The sequence below is a fragment of the Solea solea genome, chromosome 18 (assembly GCF_958295425.1).
Source record: "Solea solea chromosome 18, fSolSol10.1, whole genome shotgun sequence".
Classification (NCBI taxonomy): Eukaryota; Metazoa; Chordata; class Actinopteri; order Pleuronectiformes; family Soleidae; genus Solea; species Solea solea.
Genome location: NC_081151.1, coordinates 11866279 through 11892607, shown reverse-complemented (window position 1 = coordinate 11892607; position 26329 = coordinate 11866279). Strand labels below are relative to the sequence as shown.

At 39.5% G+C, this 26329-nt stretch overlaps 1 protein-coding gene across 2 annotated transcripts in view; it reads left to right on the top strand.

Annotated features, from left to right (window-relative positions):
* The first annotated feature begins 5677 nt into the window (after positions 1-5677).
* LOC131445010 (leucine-rich repeat and fibronectin type-III domain-containing protein 2) overlaps positions 5678-26329 on the top strand; it is a 165529-nt gene continuing 144877 nt past the window's right edge. For both annotated transcript variants that reach the window (XM_058615770.1, XM_058615771.1), the window contains exon 1: positions 5678-6430. The gene's annotated coding sequence lies outside the window, so the exon portion shown is untranslated. The remainder of the gene's footprint in view (positions 6431-26329) is intronic.

Below are 26329 nucleotides of genomic sequence, written 5' to 3'. Positions count from 1 at the left end.
CCTGTTTAGTTCATTTCATAACATTGTATGACTAATATAAATACTGCAGTATGTCCTTTAAGAAATACATCAGCATACTTTAAATTCTGAAATATCCAGCATTAAGTCTCTTCACATTTGCTTCCCCATCTTACTTTAAGCAAGGCCAAGGTTTAAGGACAAATGATGCTTTAAAGAGTGGATGATAAAAATCTCTCTGAACTACTTCCATTTGTGCTGTTGGGCTGCTCCATCGTGTCTCCATTTAGTTTCCCACTCGGTCGACTAAAAACCATAATCACGGCTGTCTCGGCTGCCCACTTACTGATACTGCATTTGTCTATAACCCCTTGTTTTTATGCTCTGAACCTTTGTTGCCATGGCTTTGTCATGTTTGCTATTGAGCGCGGTATGAGACAGTCCACAGTGTCGTGTTTATTGTCTGTATTTTCGTCCTTTAACATTTTTTTTTTTCTCCACAGTGCACTTTATATTGTTTTATTTTGTATTGGTTAGAATGGAACTGTGTGCCTGTGATTTTTCCTCAGGTAATGTGCCTTCCGGAAATTAAACATCTCTTTTTTTCTTTTTTTTTTCTGCACTCACTCTTTTACCCATGGGACACTTGGAGCCCACTTCCAGCACATTTGCTGTAATGTAGCTAAATGCAATGATTGGGATCATTATGACGACAATTTCACAAGAGCTGGGAAGGCTATATGCACAAGAGACACAACAACCACAGCCATGTGTCAACATGAAATAGTAGACAGTCTGGTTTATTATCCTTTTCACCCGTCTCATAAAGCATCATGAAACGAGCACAAACTTTGAAATACTGCCTGTGTGCTACTGACACAATTTATGTGAACATTGTGTTCCTCTGCCAGTAACTACACCGTGACAGAAGCCTGATCTGCTTGAATAAAATAACTTTCGTGCCGCTGTGCTGAAATTTCCTCAACTGCTTTTAGTGTTTACACGCTCACGTAACGTAGCGATATCATTTCCCTTCATTTTAAAATCCGTAATAGTCCCATTGGAGAGATGTGAACTAACTGGAATAATGAGGGATTTCAGCCCTCTGACTGCTGCTTTAAAGAGGTTAGAAAGGAGAATCCAAACATGAAATCAATGGCACAGTGGGCAAGAGATGCAAGAGCAACCATTTCCATTGATAACAAACAGAGGGGGAGTAAAGAAAGGGAAGACGGACGGAAGGAAGAGACTTCCACTCCACATACAGACTCCAGCAGCTACATAGTCGCTGCCAGGAATCATATTTCCTGCTCTATATTAAAGCAAGAAAATCTTCCCGTTCTGTTCAGCTTCAGTAAACTAACTTTCACACGAGCTGATGAAAATCAGAAGCAGAAAAAAACAACAACTTTCTTTTACTCCCTTACTATTAAAGGTCCAATGTGTAACATTTAGGAGACTTTATTGGGAGAAACTGAAATTCCGCACTCGTTTGAACAACGGAATATCAATAATTTCCGTGTATAAAAAGGTACATACTGTACATTGGCTCAAAGGCACAGAAATGAGAAACTCAATGGGGTAATTCCATTGTTGGTCTCTCTCCTTTTCTCACAGGTCTGAAGTCAAAGGCCTACAATGGATGACACATGGGGGTGAAATGCTGGGATAATTAATATGTAGCTGTTAGCAATGAAATAGGTATAAACTCGACATGATCATTTGAGTGACAGAACCGACAACAAACATCAATTTCCTAATCTGGATGACAATTTCACTGCAAGTGGTGTGAATATGATGATAAGATGATGAGGGCATTTGGCATTTATTCATTGTTACACAGTCTTAGAGGCAGGTGTAAAAGCTGTCGTTTTATAATGCAGGTGTGGATGGAAAAAAAAAATGATGAAAAAATTGGGGAAATGGTGGATAGACTGATGAGGAAACCATGACATTCCTCAATTTAGTACATCATATAAACTGTATATAAAGTTAAAATCTGCAATAGGTTTTAATGGAAACCTAACTAATGTAAGACGGCAGCTGCCATTAATGCATTTACGCTGAGAGCACATTCTCGATGTGCAATGTCATTTTGTTTTCATGCGTTTGTGGTACAGTGAATGACTGTACATTAAGGGTGCTTTCATACCTGTATTTCATTCCAATTCAGGGAGCAATATTCTACAACGTTGCACTTAACCTTATCGTTCGATGTGACACACCAGTGTTCAGTATATGAACATTTCCAATGTGATTGAGAAACTAGGCTATGCCGAGAAAACAATGCCATATATCTGATGATGATGACACACTGCTGCTGCAGCCAGACTCCTCGGAAAGGAGAAGATGTGTTCCGGAGGCATATAATGACCTATTCACCGGACAGTTTGTATTCCAAAGATGCATCCGGTAAGCTGCCTGGTTATAGAGCCCATTTATAAGTCTAGAATCCTTTCAATGTGTAGTTCGAACTCTGTTTACTACAGTTGTTTATGGCAGTGACACTGTCCCTGTTCGGATTTGGTCATGTTTGCGACAACTGTTCACACAAGCCCATTAGAAATTTTGGGCTCCACGGTTTCGGAACAACAAGCTTAGTATGAAAGCACCCTCAATCTCTGTCTACAGAGCCAGGATATAGTTGTGGTTCTAAAATACTGAATCCCTTTAACACTAATGATGTGTCGGGGTCCATTACTTCATGTTAACTCCTGAGATTGTTAAAACTTCGAAATACCAGTGACCTCTGTGTCCTATCATGACACTGCTTCTGACACATATGGCACATATTTACTTCTGTTAGAGCTCCTGCTATTTTTCTACCCTTTACATTTCTTTATTTACAGTATGTGTTTCTTCTCTTATGTGTGAATTTAATGTTTCGTTTGTAATCTGCTGAACTTGTTTCTGTAGACGTGACACCTACTGCACGTCTGTCCATCCTGGGAGAGGGTCTAAGAAAGGAGGGTGTCACTTACTTTGAGGCAAATTGCATTTGTGATGTTGGACTCGACTTGACTTGCTATCCAACCCAGCTACAACCTGTACTTCTGAAGAAGTGACAGCAGAGCTGAGTTAGACTATGATACGTGTATTTTGGGACACATTTGTTCATTTTTACTGTATTTTAAGGTTGTTTTTTTTAATTGTTTTTCTTGTGAAACGAAGGAACAGAAAATAATACACTGGTTAAACTGGTGTAGACATATTTAAAGGTTGTTTGTCTGCCTGTATGAAAAAAAAAAAAACTTAAAAAGATTTGGACGAACATTTCTGGTGATGTAGGTTACAACCCACTTTTTTTATTTTTTAAAAATTGCAAATCTTGCACATTGGAGTATGTATTGATTATATTATATTATATTACATTACATTACATTACATTACATTACATTATATTATATTATATTATCATCTGTTTAGCCTTTGAAGGTTACAGGGGAGCATGGAGCTAATCCCAGCAGACTGGATGAGAGGCAGGGTTCATCCTGGACACATCACCTGTCTATTACAGGACCAGCATACAGAGACAAGGGGCTTAGCTGTAAAGGCTAATGCATATAAATACTGTATATATATAAAAAATACTTATCTAACAAAAAAACTATTGGACAAGATAAATGTGACTATGTGACCACACTGTTACACTGAAACTGAGGAGATTTAGACATACAGGCAGTTTCTTCCTCAATTGATATGGCTGTGAAACTTAAAACCTCTGGCTGTGATTGAATTTTCATCCCCAGGGAAGTGAAGTGACAATCAACAAGAGTGAGAGTGAGAGAGAGGGAGTGTCATACATACAACAGTGTCTATGCAGAGATTTATTCCTAAATGTAAACACTATCTAGTATTTATATTCCTTGGTAAGTGCTCAGGTAACTGTTTATTTAGCTTTCTGGAGCAACTCCGTGGCTAATCACTTCATTTTAATTTACAAAACAAAGTTCCCTCATCGTGATTTTTACAAACTTTCTTCAGTCACTTTATCCTGCTGTTAGGCCTGGGGAAAACCCCCCCCACACAGAGAGAACTACTAGTTAAACCAGGATTTAAACCAGTGACTTTGACATACATCACACTGTAATAAATACCAGGGCCCCAAAAGGGAGAGTGAGGGAAAATGATATTATTATAAGTGTAATAAGTATTAACTTCTCCAGCATGTAAAGTCCCTTTTCAACTTAGTTATGCTGCCATAGGCCACTCTCCCTTTCGCTCTTTCTCTGTATCGCTCTCTCCTTCTCCCTCTCCCTCCTCTTCTCAGCACTCACACTTTATAATGACAACAACTTTGTTTTTTTTCTCCCTCCCCCTTTGTGCTCTTCCTCTCACCCTCTTTTTGTTCTCATTTCACACATATCTGATTCCAGAGCTTCAACACCACAGCTCAAATATTCCAACTTTATATATATAAAGCTACTTGTTACTGCTAATGCTAAAAGTATCCTGATTCACCATGCATCCATGTCTAGTCCATTTCTGAGGGTCACATGAGGAGCTGGAACCAATCAGAGATTGGCGTTTGGGGCAGGAGGCATGATGGAGGAGACCATGAAGATGACAGTGATGCTAATAATTGTCATTAATGTTATTTAATTTTTGAAATGCTTCTGGTCTCTATATTCTTCTCTCCTTGCTTCTTTTTTTGCCCACCTCTACTTGACTAACCTCCTTCCCCTCCTTGCTCTCCTCTCTCCTACCCAATTGGTCTAGGCAGATGTTCATATTCTCTGAGTCTGGTTCTGTGAGAGAGTTCTTCCTGTTAAAAGGGAGATTTTTCTCTCCACTGTTGTCAAGTGCTTGCTCTTTGTGTTTGTGTTGGGTTTCTCTGTAATAACTGTAAGGAATTGAACTTACCATGTAATAGTGTATGTTATGAATCCAATGAATTAAAATGAATATTGAATTACGAAAACATTTTACTGCAATGAAGCAGTTGGCAAGAACATGGAAATGGCCAAAGCCCCCACCCGTGGCTATACAGCACCATAATAACTTCAAATATGGAGCAGGTAATGTTCACAACTTATTTTTTACTAGTACTAATCAATATTATTTACATTTTCTTTGTATGAAAAAATGCAAAACTCAAAATGATTGTATTTCAAAAAGAAATGATGGAATGTTTATCATTGCAATAAAGTATTAAAAAATGTTGATTGATGCTATCTTTATATAAAGTGGATATTGATACGGAATTAAATATTATACACTATATACAAATTAGTGTCCAATCATAATTGTAATATATTCACTTCTGCAGCATGTAAAAAAAACAAACTTTAATGTAGTTAAAGTTCATGCAACGTGAGTAAATGTACTTTTTTTGCACCCTGGAATTATGACTTGACTTATCATAAGTTGGTTCCTGACCTCCATTTCTTCTTGCTCAAGGAAGATGTTGTCTCCTTCCTGTGAAATCCTCCGACATGGAAGTTAATTCTGATTCCTGAAGCTCAAACTAACTAAAGAAAGTAAGAGACTCCACGCGCGATTATGACAACTTGGGTCTACGTTCCAACACATCAGTAATAATATTTATAATAATACTAATAATAAGAGCAGGGACAGGAGACTGGCCGCCGCGGCGCTGATTGGTCACTTTGGAGACGTGACCGATTAACACCCTTTAAGCGCACACACTAATCCGTGGTCTGTCCTTAAGCCCATGCGGAAAACACGGCACTCTCTGCGACTGTGCCAAACAAGTGCGTCCGTGTCTGCGCCATTATGGCTCGTTCGTGTGTGTTTGCGTAAAGGCGCCATAGTTGTGGCCGACCTGCCTCTCCTCTTCCTCACACCCCCTCCTCTCCCCCTGTGATAGTCTCTGCCTCTCTTGTTCGCAGAGTTCGTGTGCGCGCTGCTCCACTGCGGTCCGTCTCTTGCGCATGCAGAGACTTCGCGTCGGAGTGTCCCCACCTGCTCGCGCTTGGACAAACAATCAACTCCAGCATTATTATATATGGTTTTTTTTTAGACAAACAAAAACAACAACACTTTGGATTTACTCCTTTCCCCGTACAACTCTCGTCTTCGGAATCGACAGAGAAGGTGTGTGGGGGGAAATAACCGGGACATATTGTTTTTTTCTCCAGTGAGAAGTAATCACACGCAGCTGCACCGCGGAGAGAGAGCAGAGCAGAGGGAAGCGCCGTCTGTCCAGTGTTTGCAGCAACACTCCAAGTGAAAATCCGCCTGGAAGCTATACAGTTATTTATTTCGACTTCAGGAGGAAGCTGTGGAGCTCGTCGTCGCAGTTTTGTTTCTTTCCGAGAGAGAGAGGCAGAGAGAGAAAGAGAGAGAGGAAAAGAAACGATATGCGGCAGCTGTTTTTGCAGTTGCTCTCCTGGAATTAGTGGATGGATGGTTAAAGGGAGCGGCTGTCGCCTTGTTGGAGCGGGGAAACTGAATATACTGTATACAGAGCCCGCGGTGGTGCGCAATGGATACTCGTCCGTCTCTGAAGGTAAGAAATAACCTGAACTGTGGAGGAGTTGTCGCTGCCCTGCGCTCCACATATACATCAGATGTGCAGTTTTGACTTGATTCACGTGTTCATCCATATGTATCTGGGTTACACTTCTGCCTTTGCTGCACGTTTTTGCTGCGCCGACTCTGATGCAAACCCCCCATATTGTCTCACGAAGATGTGTCAAGCCCTGGGTTTGAATCGCGTACAATTATCCATAGAAAGTAACATGTTCAGTGGACGGTCTGTGCTGCGTGGAGACCAAGAAAGCTGAAAGGTTAGATAGTTGCGCCTGACGCATACTAATCCCGTGCGCGTTCTGTGGGTCTCTGCTGACGCTTCTGTTGTGTGGACTTGTCTTGTTGCCTCTTTAGGACTTTGTCAGGATCAGTAGTCCTTGTGGGGACACAAACCTGATCCCAATGAGACAGGACGTAATTGCTGAGTCTCTGGTTGAAGTTGGAATTAAGACTCGAATTGTGGTTAGGTGAAACATTAATTGGTTTTGGTCAATATTAGCGCTAAAAGCTTTGGTTAGGCTGTCCTCGTGAATGGAGGTCAGTATAGTGTCCTAACAAGAATAGCTGCACCAACCCGTGTGTGTGTGTGTGTGTGTGAGGGTGTGAGAGTGTGTGAGAAAGAAGGAGAAAGAAGGAGGAGGGAGGGGTGATCCTAGTCTTTCAAAAAACGTTCCCCTGTGATAAAACAAAGCGATAACACACTTATTTATTATTTAGTGCTATAGTGATCTGTCTTTGTTAACTGTAACATGCTGTTTTTTCTTCATGTTTTTTCTTTGTTCCCTACTTATACTTGTATATTTTCCCTCATTCCATCAACCTGCCTGTAGGGACAGCAGATGTAATTTAGCCAGTGGCTCTTAACTCGTATCTTTACATGTTGATGATTATTCTTGTGTAATGCACCACCACCTAATAAACACATAACACATAAATAAAAATGAACTCCCTTTAAGTTGTACAGATGGCCTGCTGCTGTGTGTGTGTGCTATGTGCGTGTTGTATCACATTCCCCTGTGTGCTGATTATTTCATTAAACTCTCATATAGGATTAACCGTCTGCTGCCGGAATTGACGTCCACCATGAGGCACCACATACAGGCAGCAGTGAGCAGTGTTATAAACGCCACCTCCACCCACTGTAATCACCACCCTCTTGTGGATTAGCTGTGGTAGCATGACACTTGCAGGATAAGAAATCCGAGTCTGCAGAGTCTGTACAGGAAGCTGCCTTGGGTTAGGCAGGAGACTTCAGCACCATGGACAGCGCAGAGAAGAGAAGGGACAGACAGAGCAGTCTCACTCCCACAAGGGGGCTTTAATCGACTTTTGCATGGCTGTTATTCTCCTCAAAAATCACAATGTGAATGATTTAAGGATTTGTCTTGGGGGCACAGAGTGTAGCAAATCCCCCCCCCCCCCCACACACACACAATTCAACAGTGTGATATACTTGAAAATGGAACAGTGACTGACTGACAAGTGCAAGCTACAGTTTACCTAAGTATCACCATCTACATTCACTGTCAGTAGTCCCAGTTAAACTTAACTCCACATTAAAACAAATGTGTACAAGTAGAATTTAACAAGTTGAACAGTATATTGTTTTTCATATACATTTTTCACTTAATATCAGTGATTTTGTCCAAAAAAGTAAAGAAACACCCACTTTAAACAATTACTATCCAATTATTTCATTTTTATTAGGGTTGAACATTTCATTGTTTTTCAAATGAAAATTGCACTTTGAAATAATGCAATTATCACAAACAAAGGCTGCATTTTTATTAAATTTTATGACTCTATTTCTGGATTAAAAAAAAAAAACACCATACATCCTTAAGCACTAATTCTTGCATTAGACTATATTAGTCAATATCTTGATGGAATCTTATGTGGCAACTCTTCATCTTGTTTTAATTCTATAACACAGTAAAAAGTTATATTGCAAATCAAATTACAATGCCAAAAAAATGCAATTTCATATCATTCAGCACTAATCTGTATACATTTAAGTGGCGTTTTTATCATTACGTTCCACAATAGGAAAGTGGCATCAACATTAGCAGATACAAACAGTTTCCCATTGCCTGAACACCAGGTGAACATGGCAGTTTGGAGCTCAGTTCTAGACATGTGAATGTCTAATTTTATCTATTTCCATTTCGAGAAGAGTCAGATGGTGGTTTATTTGACCAGTGGAAAATGGGCATCATTGATGAACCTGCAGAGAATGATCGTTACACCTTTCAACTCTTTAGATCAGATAGGCGTGGCATGATATGAAATTACCATGTCAAGATTATGTTGATCATAAATCGCGAAACACAATATTATTGCAATAATTGCCGCTTGTTGTTAAACTAATTGTTGTTGCATTGGGGATAGGATAAATCTTTATGGGAATAATTGAAAGTGAAGAACAAAAAATGTAACTTTGAATTAACTAGTTAGGCTTTATTGTTTTAATTATCACCACTGTGACTTTACCCATGATTTACATGGCAAGAAGACATGTTTGGAAAAAAAAAGAAGGTTTTATTGCTTTTATTTCTTTAAAAAAATGACATTGCCCATAGAAAATATTGGTATATTGGTCGACTTCTAGAAAGAACACTAAGAATACATAAAACAGAATGTGAATGTGAAAACATCTTGATGGGTTTACTCATTGAATGGTGTCCTAGTCACCCTGTGAAAACTGTTGCCCTGGAGATGTCATCGGTGGCAACCCTGTTATCTTGGACCAGAGTTCCACAAAGAAACAATGAATAGTTATAAAGATATTGTTTCCCATCGTTTAAATGCTACAGGGCTTTACCTTGTCCAAGGCTCAGTAAGTGTAAGACATTTGCAGTTATTTTTGGGCCTGGTAGAAAGGTTTAATTGTCCTTTTCAACTAGATAATTACCCTGTTATTGCCAAAGAAGACCTCAATGATGTTTTGATCATTTGTTTCTCTTTGTATTCAGTGTTGTTCGGGTCTTTAGTTTCTCATTACCAGCAGTCACAACGCAAGCTCATCTGATACATCGCTATCACTATCAGGCTCTGTCAATTCTTGATGCCAGAGTGACTCTGGTGGGTTAATGCCTTTGGTGGAGAATGCTCAGGGAAATTGATAGACCTGTTTTGACGGAGAAGATAACCTGCAATTGAAGACAAATGCAATTTAATGGTACGCCGTGCGGATGCTGGAGAGGACACACGTAGAAGTAGGCCAGATTTACCTTGGGGAAAAGGTTGCTGTCTCTCAGAAGGCTCCCAGAGAATGTTAGAAAACCGTTGTTCTGCTAGGAAAATTATGTCAGAGAGGTGGGAGGAATGGAAATTGTAGGATTCCTTTACTGAAATCCTCTCAGAAATAATAGAAAGCAAATCAGTTCGTATTCAGTTCTGGTTCACGGGGAATGGCTGAGATGGAAGGCAATTGTAGTTCGGAAATTAAGTGGAAAATGACTGGGGATTTGGTCTCAACCCCTTTGTGGTGTCTCTGCACGAGTCTCATCTCCAAGTCTACTGTATCAGGGAAAAAGAGAGAATGGTCCTTCTTCGGGAAAAATATATCTCTTGTTGTCTTTCACTACCTCACCGCAAATAAATCCCAAACAGAAACAGCTAGGAGGAGCCAACATGCAGGCACTCCAGTCTGGTGTCCTAGAAGTTTTTCATTATGAATTAAACATTCGGTGAAATTGTCTCACAAGCACATTTTGTCATTCGGAGGTGGAGAGGATGATCGGCGAATTTTGCAGCGAACACAGTTTGTGAACAGATTTGGGACCAAATGTTGCAGCATCCTGGTGTTTCTCACCAGGTGCTTTTTGTCCATTACTGAATAACACTGAAAATCTGGGGATGGTTTTATTGTCCTCATTTCTTCAAAAGGCTGAAAAAGCCACAAGCGGTTTAAACACCTTACATGCACACACTTGTGATAGTATTATGTTATTAGTGGTTGCATTGCCTGTGTGATGCCTCCTTTTCTTCTCCACATGGGTGGATCCAACAGCTAAGCTGACAGGTGATTCTTTTTTTTTAACGTTACTTTGCCACATCTACAGTTACATACCTCCACACACTTTTCACACTTTTGCCATTTTTACAGCAAAACATCACATTGACTTATTTTGAAAATGGATCAAAGGCAAAAACTTTGCTGACAGTGCCCTCTGCTGGACGCGATTTGCTTCTACCGCGCCGTTGGATCATTTTGTACATTTTGTGGCACGATGGGAGGGCTGGCCGCGGGTTGCTGTGTTTTAAACATTATGTACGCCGTCAACCAAAGCACTGTTGCACTCGCTATTGTGGAAAGTCTGCAGAGAAGAAACCATCGTGTTGCGTGGTGTCACAACACAGTGCCGAACACAACATGACAAGATTCACCGTCAACGTAGAGAGCACCGTATGGAGCTTGTCATGCAAAAGTATCACTGGACGCGGCTCTCATTCATCCCGAATTGTCGCATGTGTGCATTGACTGCGTATGTAAAGCTGTGAGCTCTGAGCTCTTAGCAACAGAGGGGGAAATCTAGTTTTTTGATAAGCCAGTACAGAAATGCACATTATATTGCTCTGCTGACATACCACTTGTTTTTTAGCTGACAAAATAATCGAGTAATGATGGAAAGCTTTGATTAAATTTGAACCATGTTTTTGTACATCGTGTGGAATTGTAATCACATAAACATAACCAGACGGTCTTTAAAAGGACCATAATACCCTTTTCCCAACGTTTTGCCGATAAAAACTAACAATTCCAGTCAACCCTTTTTTGATTTAGCTCATACTTATCTTCTGTTAATAAGTATCACATGGAACACTGAGTCAAAGTTGGGTTATTACTGCATAGTAATGCAGGTGCAAGAATTATGGGTATTCTGAAACGTATTCCAGGTGGTGCATTCATGTGCTCATGGGAAATTGATTTCTAATTATGCACTTCTGGTGTAGCAATTCCCTTTGCATCTTTTCTCTATTTGTATGTTGTATTGCTGCAGTGCCTGTTGGTAAAGGCTGATAGTCTGGCCTGTATTAATCCAGCTTTCAGCTTTTGTGACCAACATCCACACAACTTCACACCAAAGTCATTATAATGTCCACTTTTCAATATCGGATGAGGCAATTGCTGGTTATAATCACCCTCCAATTGTGACTGTGTAATAAGTCAACATTTCACAGAGCAATGTTCCTGTGAGTTCCTGTGCCACAATAGTTCCACAGAACACGTTGAGTGCGATTGTTGTGTAGAATTTATGGAGATTGCTTCAATTGAAATTGTTATTCTTGAAAACGGCACACGCATAAATAAAAAGTCTTGGCCCACCCTCAGCAAAACCCTGCAACAATGAATCAATCATCATTTTATGATAAACAAAATTAAAATACAGGCTCTCACACGGACAATTCGTCCATGTATTGTGATATTTTGTATTTGTATCTTAGAGGACACTCAACGATAACTCCCATTAACCTGATTCAACAACAGTGGTGGTGAATTTGAAGCTACTTCTGACATCGCTGATGCATGACTTTAATTTTTTAACATTCAGGGGTTCGGTTTTTGGTTGAATTTTACACATAAAATATTTGTCATTTTCTTATATGTTTGACATGAATCTAAGGACTTAATGCACCAATGGGCCAGTAGACAGTTTTTTCAAGACAAACTTATGATATCAATTCTCCATCAGTACCACTGCCCATTTATGGATTAAATAGGTGCACAAACAGTAACCTACAGCCCATTCAATACAAGATCAAAACATGACACAGAGGGATTACATAAAATGGGGTTCAAAGAGTCTGACAAATGCAGTCATTGCCCACAAAATGCACCTGACATTCAGGAATGTTCAACAATCACACACTTTTGGACCCAAGTCACAGATGAATTGTCCTACTTACAGGACTGCCACATCTCTCTGTCCCCTGCTATCTGCATCTTGGACAACCTGTCAGCACTCAAACTAAATAGCACAATATCCAGGATTCTCCTTACAGCCCCTTACTATCAGCTAAAACGTTACTCTCTTGAACTCGTATCATATCTCAATGGAAAAGAGTCTGCTTCACTCAGCCATAAAACAGCTCATTTGAACAATAAATGGTCCAAGATTATCTGTAAATTAACCTCCACAACTGCCTGTTCTCCAACTCAAAGCATTGTCCGTACACTTTGAGTTCATCGTCTTCTTTCATCATGAAGAGCTGCCTCCAGTTGTGAACAAGAATGTTAGCTTATGTGTTGTGTCCATTTCAGTTTCTTTTCCTTGACCTCACATAATATAAAAGTAATTACTCAAAGTTACGTAGGAGTTGGCCCTCAAAAGAGAATGATAGACTAATTAACAAGTAAAGAAATGAATGTGCGCACTCTCTCTGGCCCTTTTCCTTTGGGAAGCAGCTCAACATTTTCACAAAGAAGCACCTGGGCTGGTGTTTGTTCCCCAGCCTTATAATGCTTCAGTTCTGTTTTCCTATCAGTCCCAGCAGGAAAGCACTTTATTCAGGAGTATATCAAAGTGAGCTGCAGACTCTTAGGGCACGGTGGAGCTTCAGACAGACGCTCGGGTAGTTTACATACTGGAGACGGCTGCCTTCCTTTGTGAAACACTAGTCGGGACATTAAGATGTCACTGCTGACTGACCAATATGAATTTGGGGACACAGGCAGGAGCAGCTATACGGATGTGAAACTTGAGCTAAAGTCATTGCAGCAACGTTTTTCTGGGTGAATATGGAACCAGTGTGGCCGACAGTGTGTCTGAGGCATGACTCAAACTCTTGTTACTTGTTGAAACGAATGAGCCCTTTAAATACCCCATGTAAAACTATCCTGTGAGTCAGATTACAAAAAGGCTTCATTAACATTATCGCCCCTTTGAGTTTGAAGCGCTTTTATTTTGGATCATTTCTGCGTTTAATCACCATGTGAGCACAGAGCGCGAGCATTCAGGTTTTTCCTGTGACCCTGCTCTCCCTCAAGAATTGTGCCATCGTCGCCACAACTTTTGAATACAGCGGCCGTCGTCATTTAACGGCGAGTCCATTCATCATAGTCAGCAGTTCCAGCTCACTCAGGCATACTGTATTTCAACAAACATTTTAAAGGCCCCGCAGTCTAGGTTTTTGCTGCTCACTGAGCATTTAGTACAGACTGAGTATAAATCTGCAATTTCAGGTGTCTAACGCTTAACTAAAATATATTTTAAAGGAATCGCAGTGGATTTGATGAGGTGTTCTTTTCCGGATTGGTAAAAACATACAGATATAATTAATTTATTGTCAAGTTGTAGGTCTCAGCCTTTCCCATGGTGCATTGTTCTCAGGATCATGTCTGTCATCAAACCTGTGGTGTAGTGATTCTCATCTTTTACAGCTCACAGGTCCATGCATCACAGCGTCTCAGGTGAGAAATGACATGATTTACAGGATCGAGCCTTTTTTGATAGTCACAGTTTCAGACACAAGCCCAAGTGGATTCCATAGTCTGATACTTTTTGGAACTGTATGTAATTGAAAAAAAATGATGAATTCAGTTGTAAATTGGTAACTAAACAGCTCTTCAATGATAGTTTGGATAGAGAATAATGCATTAATGTCTAAGTTAAAATAGTTGCCATGGTAAAATATGTTATGTGGGTTTGAATCTCTCAGAACTTCACAATTTTAGATGTAGATATATACTGTTGCTAGAGGGCTACAATGCAATAAAAAAACAGTGTATTTAAACCAGTGGCGGTTGCTCCTGTCTTTGAAACAAAGCTCATTTCAGACCAAGTTATTTATACATAAATTCTGCTCACCTTTGGTACTACAGACAACACTCAGAGAGCTCAGTTTAAATGTTTCCCCAGCGCTCAAAAACTTGTTCTGTATCTGAATCACCTCTGAAATCTATTTGTTTTTTTTAGATAGATAGATCCCAAGAATATGTTCTAAACCTGTTTATAGTGTATTCTGCTCACAAATAGAGAAACACCAACCAAAACAACTTAGGTGAATGTAATAATCAGATCTTTATCTAAGTACAAATGTGTCTACTGGAACACTGTATTTATGGGGGAACCAAGAAAAGAAGCTGTGGGTCTCTAGGATGAATGTTCTTTTTTTGCACAATTCATTCAGTCACTACCAGCAGTGGTTGTTCACCCATTTGCACACATGTATGTGGTCTACTCTAGTGAGTAACAGAGCCCCTGCACGCACACACAGGCCTGGTGGAATAAGATAAGATAAGCCTTTTTTATTTAGTCCCACAATGGCGGTATGTACCCACCTCATTTGTATGTTTTGCCCCTCTATTTTTGTTCTGTATCTATAGCTCAGATTTTTTATTTATTTTTTTATTATTGGCTGAGAGTCCTGTGACTATATTGTTCCAGTGTCCCATCGAAATGAAAAAAAGTGTTATAATTGTACAAGAGAAAATGATGATCCATTCAAGAATATAGTAAAAAACCTGGTTTATTTGGTTAAAAGATGAATATTTAAAGTTGTCTTTAAGAGCATTATCATAGCAACATTCATGAATATATATTTTTTTATCATGTCTAAGTGAGAATGTCTGAGCAGGTATTTGAGCTGTTTCTATGTAAAGCCAAGGGGAGCTGCAGATTCTCGTGATAATTCTCTGTCGGTTCACACTGTCATACTGTCATTCCATGTACTGTTCCAAACAATACTCCAGAGGGAAATATTTATGTCAGAGCAGCCTCTGAGATAACATAAAACAATACATTTGTACTTACTATACTAGTACGAGTACCATCTTGAACTGTAAAATGCTCTGAATGTATGATGGAACAATGGCACGCATTTGTATGTATGACTTCCGAAAACAGTGACACTCACTTCACATTATGTAGTAATTAATGGCACAAAATGACTAATCTGCGGATTTACATATTTACACTGCACAGCATTTTAATATCTGGAATTAATTTGAAGTCAACACGACGCAGCTTGTCGCTAATATTCATTCACCAAACATGCACAGGCAAATTCTTTCACATTAACCACACAACCCCGCTGTGGTGTTAAAAACACAGCCACTGCTAAAGTTATCACGGAGAGTGTCACAGCGGCTCTGCTAAGCCGAATCCTCTCACTCGCTGATGTGTACTGGGCCCCGCGGCTAGCAACAAAAAACTGTTTAGCTCCAGAGATCTAAAATGGAGAGCTCCTCATGCCGCTGTGGAGCGATAACATTCAGGCTTTGCTGCGGATGTCGCCTCTGTGAAGAAGCTGTAATTTAGAGAGGGGTTGGAAAAGCTTATCTTCCTAAGCCCCTGAGCAAAATAAAGAAATAGTGGGGGGGGGGGTGGGGAGGAAAAAAAAAACCAACACAAGACAGAAGCAATGACTCATCTTCATTGGCAAATAGCAGTAAAACTGTCTACATGAGGGATCCATGGCAAAAAAGAGATCAGTTTTGGGTGTTATTGATGAAATTTTTTTGTCACGGCAGTCAGATTTACCAGAACTGGGTCTAAAAGGTCGACTTCCAGGACGCGCACTGTAGGTGACTCTACATTCTGCTGCACGAGTTGTTGCAGCCGAAAAATGTAAAGGATCGATGAGAAGTGAGATATTCTCCTTGGGTCCAGTCAGGCTTGTCCTGAGAGAGAGAAGAGAGAGTCCAACTGCAAGGTTATGCTTTGTAAGCACAGTTTAGGGCTGTCACTTTTTCCAAAAAAAAATCAAGTTTGAATGAATTCAATGTGATGCTGTTTATTCAGAGATATTCAAATGACCACAACACTATGCCAACAGCTATTGTTAAGTTGTATTGTTTGTTAGGCTTTTCCAAAATTGTTGTAGGTGTGCTGACAATTTTACAACTTCCAATGTGTTCACTCAGTCACCCCCAGTGTCAGAGCTGGTGTCACTCACCCAACTCGTTTGAAACACTTTTGAAGTATTTTTAATGGGATTTTTGTGGTAATGCTGATGAAATAATGATCACTTGGAAAGGCGGCATTCAAATTCTGGTTTGTATTTCAATTACCATGGCAACGGTCAACGCTTTGAAGCATTGTTCAGTTCTTTGGGCTGAATAATGAATCGATAAAAAAATGTTTTGATGCATGATTTTTAGCATCATTAACCGTCATGATGACTGGGCTGTACTTGTGGTTGTCATTTTCAAGTGTGTATGACTTTCCGAAGTTTTGACTCTTGCCACTTTTTTGTGTAGTGAAACCTGCGCCTTTCAAATTTTCATTTATGCCTGGACCCTTGATTCATGTCCACTTTTGAATTGTGATAAGTCGAATTCTAATGGATGCAACTCTCAGTGCTCATTATAATTGGCTCTCAAGTTTGCAGTCTTGGAGTTATACATGCTTGGTTATAAATTGCAGTCATTAGGCAGAAAATGCCCCACTTTCTTCCTGATAGTTGAAGTTCTCTCTCAGCAGCGTCTTTGATAAATTGATAGCAGGTTTTTTTTTTAATCTCGCCGTGCTCTTTGCGGGTCCTCTCCTCTACGATGATTGCTCTGTTGATGGGTTCTTTTCAAAGTGCTGTCCTTGTCTCACAACAGCCATACAGCTCCTTGTCTCAGTGAGCCAAAAGGCTGCTCACATCACATTCCCCTGACGCTGCTTTTGTACATAAAACTTTTCACGGCATTCAGAATTCAGGAATAAGTGCAATGTTTTTCACTGTATGGTCATTAAAACACACATCAGTGTAGTTTTTGTTTGTGTCCTGAAACCATCATTCTGGAATTGTAGTTTTGGAAGTTAGACTTGGCCATGCTAGCAGCAAAGAGACCATGGAACAGTTCTTTGCCATACAATCTATATGAATGCATGTAGTGAAGTATTAAAATAAAATAAATATTTGGCCTTAAACCATTTTTATTTCACTTACATGTTTATAGACTGTTGGATTATGTTGGTGTAAAGCTCTTATGACCTCCATTTTGCCGTCTATGCCTGTCTGATAGTTTTCATGTCCAACATGTGGCAATAGGGACGGTTATCGAGATCTGTTTTTTAATCGATATTAGCCCCTCGTTAGTAGTAGTCCTTAAGTCAATAACAAACAATGCTGCTATAGATATTTATTTATGTTTAATCTCACTTTGAACTAGAATAGTTGGGAATCAAGCGAGTGCAGTTATCTAGCGGTGTGGCTTCCCAGCAGAGCCTCAATGATGGCAAAGCTGTCAGAGTCGGCCTATTATGATGTGTGATGTTGTGCTGTGTTAACTCAAGTCCATCATTGTGGACCAGCGCTCAAATGTCTGGACACACGTTGATGAATTCAGGCAGCTTGTAAAAATGTAGTTGTACGTAAAGAGGTAACACTCACAACCCTTGGAAATACAACACTATAAACCAGATGCAGTGCAGTGTTTATGACTGTATAACTATATTGTAAACCATTACTGCAGCAGTATCCATTTGTTTAAGCAACTAATTATATAAACAACTTATGGGTATTGATAAGCAGTATCAGTATCTGTATTTATAAAATCATTACTATGTGGAAGTGGGAGTTTTGTTCAAATTAAATAAATCCCCAACACTTACTGATTTTAAGCAGATGTTTAAGTAAAGTACAGTTGAAGGTGATAACTAACTGATTTATGTTGAACACGATTTGCCCACAAAGAAAAATGTGGGTGGTAGTGAAGCAGCCAAATCTCAGCAGAGTAATATGCTAATTTCCCATTTGACAGGCACGAAAGGATAAAATATGGTCGTAGATTTGCAATAAAAACTATGAAACAGTTCTGTTGCGTGTGCAACATGTTCTGAATAGAATTAGTGTCCGTTGCAACAGTACATGTTTTGACCCAAGTTGTGTGAATGATATCTTGTAAATGAAATTCAGATGGATTCTGCCTATACAAGCAGCTTCCACGTTTGATTGGTTTCATTTTGTTTTTTGTGTTTCTATTGTCATTAATCAATTGGAGGAAAAAGAAAAACACCATCTGTCTTTGGCTGCAGATTTATGATGCTGTGTGCAACACTAACAGTTTTCCAGAGAAGCGGTCCGTCTGTGTCGAGCCGCTTGTTGCTCGGCAGTTTCCCAGTAACGCGATTAGCTGACAGTACGTTTATTAATTAATCCATGCGATGCACATCACATATTGTGCTACTGGACAAGTATAATGTGAAAGTTGACAGTGACATAGTTTGCATGTCCAAAATGTGCTTTTTTTGGTATTAGCACAAATATATATTTAAATATCCAGCAGTTTTATTAAGTTTATGAGCATACACAACAAAAGTAGTGCTTGCTGTGCTGAGCCGCTGGCTTGGGAAATATGTCAATTACTGTTTTGCTCACATATTGTGATTCATTCAGTCCAGTTTCTGAGCAATTACACAAAATTGTGTTGACCAAAGTAAAAAATTACACAGATCCCTGGCTGATATTAGTCCATCTTGTTGACATAGCTTAAATTTAGCCATTTAATTGGCATCCCTCGAAGATTAACCAAGATGTGTTGCACTGCATGGCTCGTGTTCCACATGATTACCCAAAGTGGTGTAATTGTGCCGTAATTAGTAATTTGTATTAAGCTGCTGGCAAGCATACCCCAGTATGCAGGGAAAACTGCCAAAAATAGGGAAAATTAGGTAAGAGTCTGAACATGTTGGTGCTGTGGGCCTCTGCTGATCAGTTTGTGCCTGTGTGAATTCCAACACAAAACGGCAAGCATTGAGTGCTGACTGCATCCTGTGTAATCCCATCTGATGAGGCGGTGGTTGTGATCTGTCTCAGTATGCACAGCATGCAGCAATGGTCCGTATTGTTGTTGTGAATTGAGATGTTGAGCTTTGCTCCCAACAGGTGGTGTGTGCTAGAAAAATGACAACAAAACATCACTGTGTGCATTTATCTTTTCTTTTTGCTAGTGAAGTGAACACAGAAAAAAAAGTCCATATGATCCCACAGTGTTTTTTTTTTTATAGATGTCAACAACGGGAACAAAGCCTTAATTTGGGCTGAATGGATGCACTTTAAACGCAGTGAATTTTCAGCATGATGTAAGTCTAGTGATCTGACAGAGAGAATGACAGTTATGTGCTTTCTTGGCTCCGTTTTTCGGCCTCAAACTAAATTGGTCACATCATGGGGGAGGGTTTGACCAGTCACAGGGCAGTTCAGTTCAGAGAGAACAGGCACTTCTATGTTCCACTCCACCTACTCTGCATACAGGTTCCTGGGATGGTGGAATGGTTGCTACTAGCAACAACTGCCTATGCTGCAAAGAAACCTAAAAGAAAAAAAAAGAAAGAAAAAGAAATTACCACAGCATTGCCAGTTTACATGTGTTTGGGTCAAATGTTCTCACACACTGAACCGAAGTTGCATTCCTCATCAGCAGGTGCTGGTAGTGTGTTCACGGCATTAAAAAGAGGAAACTGGAGGATTGATTAAGCAGAAAAAAAAGCAACATTTGTTTTTGTTGTCACAATGGATGGATGGATGGTATATTGTGTATGCACTCTTATTTGCAAGTCCTTGCTTCCTTTTACATGTCTTTTCTTGTCTTCTGATTGGTTTGAGCTATACAGCCAATCTAAGTGATCTCATCGACAGTGACACCTATTCAACTTGCTGAATTGGCCATTTAGCCTTGGCGACAGTGATAAGGGCTGACCATGTTGCACACACCGCCCCGACCATGGCTATGGATGCTCATTGTCTGGTGGATCAAAACAGGGTTGTACAATAAACCCAATAAAACATGAGTCATAATGAACAGAACCTTTCGGAGATGGAGATTTTATTTTGTATCTATCTTGTCTGCACTAGAGCATGTTTCTGGACTCATATTGGTTAAACTATACAATTATTTTTAGTATTTCAAAGTGCTGATTTGCCGCAGCCACATATGGTCATTTTCTACTTTACTTTCTGAGGATCTGAAAGTAAGTTTTTACATTACCTTTGGTGGCAAATACTTATTTTTTTAGTTTTACTGCACTTTCTAAAGGTCACGTCTTTGCTGGAGTCAACTCAATCCAGGCCCTGAATTTGTTGTATTATTCCACTCATTTGTCATTATATGTAGGCCAAAATGGGTTATCCCAAAAGCGTATTATATTTTTTTTCAATCAGCTTGTTATAATTATTATGATAAATGTCAGAAGATTGATGTTTGATTAGCTGAAGAAATACATGGGATGGTATCAAATCCCACTTCTGATACCACGTACTTCAAAAAGCACTGGGTCATTTGTAGGGGTGTCATGATTCTCCAAATCCTCGATTCAATATGATTTTTGATTTTAAGGTCACAATTTGATTTTATCTGCCATTATAGACTTGTCTAGTTTAGTCTAGGATCATTGGTTTTATGTCATGATAACTAATTTCATTCTTTAATTCTCATTTTGATTGTCTACATGGTGTCATAGTGTGGCCTTATTGTCATATTTAAATCATTTATTAACAATAGAAATGTAACAATAACTAGTCAATTGGAAACTAACTGTAAAAATAAGAAGTCATTGAGAGTCACATAGCTCTGTGTATCTCTGAAGGTCCAGCAATCTGTTGTTACGGTCACTAAATCTGACCTCTGACCTCCAATAACCTTATCATACAGAAGGAAACACCAGTATGTTACTTGAATCCAGGGTTTTCCACCACTGAATAAGCATGTCTGTTTCACACTTGGGGCATGGTTAAAGCCTCGATTCCACCTTTGCTTCCAAAGGTTGAGATTGTGACGTCGTTTTGATCCATATTCGATTTACAATCGAGATCGTGACACCCCTTGTCAGTTGTCATGCAACAAAAACTTTCAGTACATATAGAATAAAATATCACAGTATATAGCATAGTACACATTCTTTTTTATTATTTATTATTCAAGTTGTTTGGTTCAGCCATCTTCCAACTGACTCTAGCGTGCTTTCTTGGCCAAAGGTGATAATAGTGAAGCCCCTCCCCTGGACCAACTCCTTTGATTGGTCTGTGACTCACTGATGAATTATTTTATTATTATTTTTATTAATTATTATTTATTTCAACATTATCTTGCAATACACCAATGTAAGTCTTCATAGGAAGCATCACTTTCAGCCAAATATCCTACATGACTTCACATAAATTCATTAATCAGGCAACATCACCCATGACCTACTTAGAAATGGTATCTTGCGTCATTATCACACCTGGGGCCACTGCGTAAGGAGGATCTCGAGGCTCTGGCTATGTTTTAATATGGTTGGAGAGAGAAATGTGAGAGGTTTTACTGAAGAATGACTGTGTTTAAACTGTAAAATATACTTTTACTGCATTGTTTGCGTAGAAGGCTGGGATTATAGATAGTCAGTGATTGAATGTGGTGCATGCACTCATTACAACAGAAGGGAACATTGTACTGTATGTGGACGCCAGTTTGAGAGATTGTCTTCTTTACCATGTACTGCCTGCAATCAGTGATGAGGCCTTCATCAAAATGGCGTCGCCTCATGCAGCCACACTGCCATTACATGTGTAATCATCACTCACTGAACTACTGTTTTGTCAAATGTGACCGCCCTCGGTCCCTCCACTTTAGCGAATTTAAACATGCAAATGAGAGACAACAAGGCTGTGTATGCAGGGATTGGTTGTGTAGCTTCGCGCAGCTGTTCCAGTCTCATCTCCTGTCTCACACTCCAATTTTCCCTTGATGAATTAAAAACAAGTACTGACATATAGTCATTTAGCTGCCCAGTGCTTCCCAAAGGGATGTTACCGCTATGCTCATTTCGGTGGACTGAAGTTACTTCAGTAAAGACAATCATTTCAAATGCACCAGTGTTTATTTTCAGTTGAATATCAGCCAGTGAGTAAGTCAGTAAAGATATAGTGTCAACAGAGGGGTTTTTGGGAATGAAGATGTCACACATAACACTGGAAACCAAATGTGACAGAATCCCTCCCAGGTGCAGTAATCAGCTTTTAACACACCCACCTGAGCAAGGACATGTTGTCTCAGGAGCATTTTGCTGCATGCAAGTATGGCAATAATGAGTGGTAGTGTAATATAATTGTATTTTTGATTCTTCTTTTTGCCAAAATGCGAAACGCAGACAGTTTTCAGTAGTAGCTCTTCATAACGCTCCATGTTTTTTAATTTCTTTTTTTTTTTTTTCTGAAGCCTGATTTGACAAAAGAAAGTATTACAACCCGAATGTTCAGCCTTTCTGTAAATATGGGATAACTGGGCCAGAAAATGTTTTATTATTTCCCAGTACATTTTACATATAGAATTAGATAACATTTATTGTAGTGTAATTAATAACGTTTAATTTCTGGTCTTCACTAGGAAACAGCTCGTGGTGTTTACAACTGATGCTAGTTAGGAGGTAAGTCTGGCTCACATATGGCATTTCTTAAGCTTGTATATTTTGTATGTGAAACATATTTGTATTTATGAACTGGCTAAAAACTTTTATATGTGCCTGTTTTTATTTTAAATGGTCGTTCTGCCATGCCCAAGCTAACAATTTTTATTATTTTCCTGATGAGATGAGACAGATGTAAAGACAATGGGTCATCTGTTTCTTGTTATGTTTATATATATATATATATATATATATATACATATTTATTTTTCCCAATAATTTAGCCAGTCCCCTCATGAGTGGCTACATAGGGATTAATAAGGGAGGGGAGATAGTGTAACACCCCCCCCACACACACACACACACACACGCACACACTCCAAATGTCTGTACGTGATTAGTTAACAATGCTCTGCCAGACCCGAGCTGAGCTTTGCTTTGTCTGGGTGCTTCAGTTTCAGTAAAAAAGGGAAATTATCCCTGAAACTGTTCCTCCATTCTTCTGCTTGAATGAATCGCTGCTTCTCCCGTGAGCTACAATAGCTGTCTCGTATTGACAGCGCCTCAGCATCCTGCAAAACAAAAACGTGTCACTCTGTGTTCCTCGCTCATCTATCATGCAACTTCTTTTAAGGAAAACTATTTTTTTCCCCGTTTGCTCTTTCGTACATGCGGTTGCATGTGGCCTGACCTTGTGGCATTATGTCCTCCTTGAAACAGAGGGACCTGCTGATGTGAGTAGTACAAGTATCCCAGTCCCAGTGTAGCCTGCAGTGCATCGTCCAACAGTGAGGCTTTGTGTTGCTTCAGATGCAGATAAACTGATATGGGCAGTGAAAGTGAAAACATGAAGAATCCGGAGTAATTAAGTATAGATCCTCTGTTTTGTTAGTATATATCCAAATTCACAGCAAGGGAGAGTATCACTGAGCAAGGTGAAAGTAACACTTATTTGTTAGCTGCAAATGGCCGTGTACCAGATGACCAGAACATAAAGGGAAATGACAAAGATTTTTCGCGCAAGGTCAGTTTATTAGTCATGGTAAGCACGACTCAAAAGAAAAAGAAAGAGACAAGTTAAAGAAATGCTTTGTGGTCAGATGTACTGATGTCATGTGTATAGGAATACCATTCTCATTTGAATTGATTCTGTTACTGGTACTGGAATCACTTCAACTGACACTTTGAATTCAGTACCTTTTACAGTTTGTCATAACTGTTGTGAAAAACAAATCCATATTTGGTTGCTTGGTCTAACTATACCACCAGTACGTCATGCAATAATCTGGTGAAGCTGATATATCAGATTTTTGTCTGCACCATAATCTCCATCATACTGAACTTTGTACTAAAATCTGACTCTTATGAGTATTTTCTTACATTGCCCATCTTGAAATTATAACATAGTGTGAGTCAGTCTTGGATTGTAGTTTGGGTCCCAAGCCTTGGTTTTTATATATAGGTAACAACTGATAAATTAATGAAATTAAGTGTATTAACAGCTGAAATGTTTAAAAGTTAAAGTTTGTGATATTGGTTGTTATATCAAACACAAATAAATGTGTCCTCTTAGCATAGCACATGCTAGATATCAAGTTAACAACAGTAAACACAGCTAGATTACCTACAATTCCTTCCTCAGCCTTCTTTGAATTTGAGTGATTTTGAGGTTTCAGTATGCAAAATAGTACAAATGTGTACACAACAGTTTTCAGTGCCCATGAGCAAAGCCTTAAACCCCAGCAGGCCCAGAGAGGCTGCTTAGCAACCAGCAGACCAGACTGTAGCTGCACCGGACACTGTCCAGGTGTTAATGTACTGCATGTATAGAAATGTTTCTGAATGAGCTGCTGTGGCTCACTGAAACTGACATAATTAAAAAAAGGTTCAAAGAAATAACGCGCTTTCTGAAATATTGTAAGAGAAAATGATTATACGAATAAAAATGTGAGTACTCAAAGTATGTGTTTACATAAGAGTCATTTCTATTCAAAACTGCCTCAGTCATATTTTCAATAGCAGTTTCACTGCTTGTGAAAATTACAGCCTCCATCACTTTTATGGTATGCTTCAGTGGGGTGATAAAGTCATTGGAAGAGGTTTTCTCAAAGACCAGTGTTATACAGAATCCTCAACGGACCCATAAGGCCAAATGTTACTGAAAGTGGTGAGCAGACTCAGTTAGCATCACGGTTGAACATAAGTAGCAATAAAAATGTAGACGTTCTTTCGTGGCCGTGGTAAATATGGCCTCAGCCGGCGACCGCCGCTTCATCCTCTATTCGTCACTAACGTCTCTCTTTGCAATCTTGTCAGGGCCGAGAGACGTAACAAACATTAGAGTGCCAGCTGATCCCAGAGCCAGCCCCAAAGCACACAGCATCTTTGTGTCCAGACCTGAATTGATAGCTGTGGTGGTTTGGCTTTGGACAAGGCTAATGTTCAGCTATCTCAGTGGTCCCCTTCTTTCCCTGACTCTCCCCCAGCGGCTGCTCCGACACCCCTTAAAGTGCTTGATGCCCCTGGCATTTATGAACAGTTGCACTGACCTTCTAGATGGAGTTGTGAGTGTGTCATTATGTTTATTTAAGAGTAGAAAGTGTTTGTTGAAGGAGAGCAAAAATCTGAAAAGCAATCAAAAGGTTAGAGTCCTTTTCTAAAGGTATACTGCATGAGCTGCAGTTCACACGAGGTGATTTATTTATAGCCTTTGAAGGGGGAAAGAAAGACCTTTTAGATTAAATAAAGAATTATGACCTGGGTGTAAAACTTTATTCTCATTTAATGCCCTTAACACTGCATAGCATCAGCTACCAGCTCACCAAGCAAAATCATATTTCCTCTCTATTGGTGTGAGCTGAGTGGTTTGAGATGATGTTTAGGATGTTGATTCATTGTTGATCAGGATGTTGTTTGTGCAGGACACCATATATCTCTCGCTACATCATATGAGTAGATGGGATATGTTATGTCAAAAATGAGTTTTCACTGGGAGAGAATTAGCCCAGTGTTTTGCATTCATTGAACTTACCATTGACGATGGAAAAGGGAAGGAGATGCATTACAAATGAGCAGCGTCCAAAGCAGGGATCACTTTGTCCTGTTTGGACAGATTGCGCAGCATATCATTTAAGAATTGTCACGACAATGTGTGCATACAATTGTCACAGTGTGGTAAATTCATTTCAAGCTGCAGTGCTTATCATTTGGTTATTATTTTGCCTCTGTTTGGTGTGAACAGAAATGATGTGCCATTATTCCAAGTCATAGTCAAGCAATACTATCTGACTGAGGGAGCGTTAGATCTAAACACATGCTACACAGAGTCATGTATAAGCTGATGGGCTTAATCAGCATTGTGTGAACTCATTTGACAATGACTTTTACATAGTGGACATTTGTTTAAATTAAAAGTTTAAAAGCGCTCGTTTTAAGTAAGGTCACTACATTAAAACATTTCATGCTTCACTATCATGACTAATCTCCAAATAAATGCCTGACCGATCCATTTAGTATGAGTCAGTCCTGTTTAACTCCAGCTGAAGGGTCGTTTCCTT